This window comes from Mizuhopecten yessoensis, unplaced genomic scaffold (genome assembly GCF_002113885.1).
Source record: "Mizuhopecten yessoensis strain PY_sf001 unplaced genomic scaffold, ASM211388v2 scaffold10439, whole genome shotgun sequence".
NCBI lineage: Eukaryota > Metazoa > Mollusca > Bivalvia > Pectinida > Pectinidae > Mizuhopecten > Mizuhopecten yessoensis.
The window spans coordinates 619,409-624,334 of record NW_018408547.1 but is presented as its reverse complement, the minus strand read 5'-3'; the positions used below and the strand labels follow the sequence as shown (position 1 = coordinate 624,334).

Below are 4,926 nucleotides of genomic sequence, written 5' to 3'. Positions count from 1 at the left end.
AATGCTAACTGTTAGCACCGAAATGGCAGCTCCGGCTGTATATATATGGTCCCTGGGGAGTTGAAAAAGATATTGGCTGGTTGCAAACGCCCTATAACCATGCATGGATAATAATTTGTGAACCGCTTTGAGACGACCTACGAACTACATGTAGGTTGTGATAGAGCGGTATATTATTATGATACTATCTATGTTACCGACAGCTACATTTGTGCCTGGTCGAACACAAAATTAAGGAGAGGCTAGTAGACTACTGTACATACTAAACCATAATGTGATGGGACAGGGATATCAATGTATATATTGGGATAAAATTGTAGTCATGATAATTAAATAATAAATGTTTAATTAGACACCTTAAGAGATATGGATGGATGATCCCTTATGACAACTTCTTGGTTTTATTCCTTATTTAACCAATTCACCCCTGAAATTTCATAATGAGCTATTCCAATCTTTGAATTGGAAGAGTTAAAATGTGCCTTCAGGGGTGAATGACTAAATATAAATCTTAAGGCTTCTTCCATTTTATATTGAATTATGAGAAAGACTTCATTAGATAAATATTTGTATATAGACTGATGCAATGATTAATACCTTGTGGTAAATACTGGCACACAATCAGGCTTCTTCGGTACATCTATGCATTTCTTTTGAGTTAAAATTCTCAAGTATCTGATCGACTAACAAAGTATCATCTAATGTTTATTAACAAAATTGGCTAGTAATAATTTTGACTTTTCTAATTCCTTCTTTATTTCGAAAGAGGAATGAGTTTGGATATAAAACATTTTATTTAAAGTCTTCCACAAAAAAAAAGAATGAAAAACTGAAAAAATATATATCACAGTCTGATTCATAAATGTTCAATGCTAACATTGTAATAATATGAACAGAAGAAAGCCAGTGTAGTTGGAAGAGTTTGTTTCGCTAACTTCAAGGTGTAACAGGAAAGAGAATAGTGTGCTTCCACCGGGGATCGAACCCTCAATCTCCAGGTTCCTAAATGGACGCTCTACCACTGAGCTAAAGGGAAATTCCCTCTAGCTCGAAGGCGACCTTAATCATATGTACAATTGAACTATGCCACACTACTCCCCCCTTTTTAAATGTGTTCGCCCTCAAACACCACAACCCCGGTTCTAACAACCTGTCTCCACTGAGAGGGCCACGCACACCATTTGTAACAGGAAAGAGAATAGTGTGCTTCCACCGGGGATCGAACCCTCAATCTCCAGGTTCCTAAATGGACGCTCTACCACTGAGCTAAAGGGAAATTCCCTCTAGCTCGAAGGCGACCTTAATCATATGTACAATTGAACTATGCCACACTACTTCCCCCTTTTTAAATGTGTTCGCCCTCAAACACCACAACCCAGGTTCTAACAACCTGTCACCACTGAGAGGGCCACGCACACCATTTGTAACAGGAAAGAGAATAGTGCGCTTCCACCGGGGATCAAACCCTCAATCTCCAGGCTCCTAAATGGACGCTCTACCACTGAGCTAAAGGAAAATCCCTCTAGCTCGAAGCTAGAAGGCGACCTTAATCCTATACACCTCTCAAAGCCCTAACTGCTAACAGACAGTTACAATTCATATTTCTGTACATGTCACACATCTCCCCCTACTAGCCCGATTTTCTCTAAACATTACATCAGACTTAGACATCTGAACAGACAGAGGTCTGGTGTGTTAAGTGTGGGTCTATCTGTCAAAATGTCTTAGTCTGCAGGTGTCAGGGCCAGAGGAAACGCTAGCACCCTCCCCCAACAACATGCTGCAAACACACACCTTATCACACCACCATCAAAACACACAAACACACACAAGCAGCTGCAAGTCTATTGTAATTTCATATGTTCAAGTTGTAAATATTATTGAAAGTTATAAATATGTATCTATATGGTCCATTTGTAAAAAAAAAAAAAAGGTTAATGTACAGTACCTCACAGACAATTTAAAGTCTCGCAGTCATGATATCATACATCCAGGTGTTATTTAGTACCTGGGGTATGTACACGAAGTACCTGTGGTATTGGTAATATTTCGCAAGCAAGTCATTGTACATTTTTTAAGTGGGTCATAACTTCAAATTAAGGTATTTCAAAATAGCATATGATCGATTGTTTTGGGGGCCTGAACACCAACATGTAATCGCATGAAATAAGACAGTGTCACAGCAGACAACTTACGTCTAACAGTATTAACATGGTGAATTATAAATATAAGTTAATATCATACCTTCCATTTTTTCGGACCGTCTCTGCCTTTCTCCGAAATGTATTTATAAGTCAATCGACATAGGTAAACAATGACAACAACTAATCTAGGGCCCACGTACGCTTATAGTCAATGGGACGCGCGGTGTTGAAAAAATCAACAGCTGTGTGCACGCTTGTAATCCTTTTTTAGGATTATTCTAAAATTAGACTCGGTAAACATTTTCAGGAATATTTCTGATAGTTTATTACACCTAACTCCTCAAACTCAAACAACTTCAAATCCATTTTAACGGGTTTTTTTTCTTCATTTTTTAACCGATAGTAGATCTGGGCGTTTTGGGGTGTAAAGTTATTGTACATGATCATTTTAATTTAATTTTGTCTTATAAACAAGCACCTGTAGGGACTCGATAATGTGTTACAGTTGGTATATATATGTTCGGACCTATCTTGATGTATTGAGAGTTGTAATAATAGACGTTCTATGGCTTTATATCAACATTCAATAAAATTTAGCTCCCATTATTGGAAGAGGGGGTTCAAAGGATATATTCTCTTTAATATTCACCATGATCGTAAGGCATTTCCACTATATAACCCTACACAATTTTAGTTGGCATTTATGTAGGCTATGAGTGTCATGGACCAATTGTTGACGTCATAACTGTTACGTTGGAAACCACCGACCCTCCCTGGACGAAGGCTGTTTTATTCATTGAAATATTTTTCGCACAAACGATGTGACCAGATAAGTCGGACAATATTGCATTGCCTACATAAGCCTATATATGTACTTAACTAGACCAATTAACACAAACTAAATGTATGGATGCTGGTCGAAACAAACATTAAACAAGCCAGCGGAAATGTGATAAGTATAACTGCATTACAAAATGTTGAATACTTATGCCAGTTTGTATTTACGTACATGACAATTTACCAAACAAATATACACACATTCCAGTATAAAGCGGGTACACAAAGTACGTAGATGTATACTAAAGTTATATTCTTGTGAGAAGTTAATCCAATTAACAACAATTAATGTCAAACTTATTAAAATATATTTTGAGTCTTTAAAGAAACGAAAAGAAAGTTATATGAATGCATAACCACGGACCAGGTCCAATTCTGCTGGGCATCATTGACAAATTGCAATTAAAATAGCCTCTACGTTATAAATTGTTTTGTCGAATGGCAATTTTATTGATTCTTTTCTAATTTGAAAAAAGCGAAACAAATGTACAAGGTGAAATACCGGGTATGTATTCAGTAAATAAATAAACTTTGTTTGGTCACTCAATCTGATTGGTTATCAATATACATGATACAAATGAATTTAACAATATTTTATGTGATACAATAAAGCACTTAATTAATGAATCTATACCCACTAAGTATGTAACAATTAGACCAAATGATAAAAAATGGATGACTAATGATATTAGACTACATATAAGACAACGAAATAGGGCTCATAGGAAAGCAAAATCTAGTAATTCGGCTTTTCACTGGGAACATTATAGAAAAAAAGAAATGAAACCATTAGTAGAATACGTGATGCCAAGAAAAAGTATGTTGAAAATTTACAAAAATCATTAACCGACAAAACTATTCCCCCTAACAAGTGGTGGAAAATTGCACGAAATGTCCTTAATATAAACAACAAATCTACTTCTATTCCCCCACTAACACACAATAATTCATTTATTCAACATCCATTTGACAAAGCTGAATGCTTAAATAAATACTTTGCATCAATATCTACCACTTCTGAAAATACTGAACCTATACCTGAAACTACTAATGATTTTCCTAATTCCATAAATGATATTGTTATAACCCAACAGGATGTTAAAGATCAGCTATTTCTTTTGAATGTTAATAAACCTGCTGGACCAGATGATATGATTCCCAGAATAATCAAACAATTACATCCATCTATTCTCTTTCCTCTAACTCTTCTATTTAACAAAACACTTGAAACTGGTATTATCCCCCTCAGCTGGAAGATGGCTAATATTAACGCTATTTATAAAGGTAAAGGATTAGTTAATGAGGTGTCTAATTACAGACCAATCTCTGTTACTTCATGTTTTAGTAAAATGTTAGAAAAAATCGTTTTCAAATATCTATATAATTACCTCAGTACATATAAAATCATTACAAAACACCAGTCTGGCTTTACACCTAAAGATTCAACTGTAAATCAATTATTGTCTATTTACCATACCATTGTTAATTGCCTAGATCAAAATAAAGAAATCAGAATTATATTCTGTGACATAAGCAAGGCTTTTGATAGAGTTTGGCACAATGGTCTGCTTTACAAGTTGGAATCATATGGTGTTAAAGGTAATCTTTTAAATTGGTTTCGTAACTTTTTATCAGACAGAAAGCAGAGAGTACTAACTGAAGGTTATACATCAACCTTTGACCCTGTTCAAGCAGGGGTTCCACAAGACTCAGTCCTCGGTCCGTTATTGTTTTTGATATATATAAATGATATTGTTGATTGTGTTTCCAGTAAAATTAAATTATTTGCAGATGACACCTCTCTCTATGGTATATGTGATAATAATCCCATTGAATTGGCACAAATCTTTCCAATGACTTGAGTAATATTAAGCTGTGTGCCACTAAATGGGACATTAAATTTAATCCTTCTAAAACTGAATCTGTAATTTTCTCAAGGAAAACT

The 4,926-nt window shown here is 35.2% G+C and overlaps 1 protein-coding gene across 1 annotated transcript in view; it reads right to left on the bottom strand.

The window, feature by feature from the left end:
• The window catches only part of LOC110460579 (tetraspanin-4-like), a 15,713-nt gene extending 13,383 nt beyond the window's left edge, over nucleotides 1-2,330 (bottom strand). The window contains exon 1 of the mRNA XM_021513559.1: nucleotides 2,245-2,330. The gene's annotated coding sequence lies outside the window, so the exon portion shown is untranslated. The remainder of the gene's footprint in view (nucleotides 1-2,244) is intronic.
• Nucleotides 2,331-4,926: the final 2,596 nt, after the last annotated feature.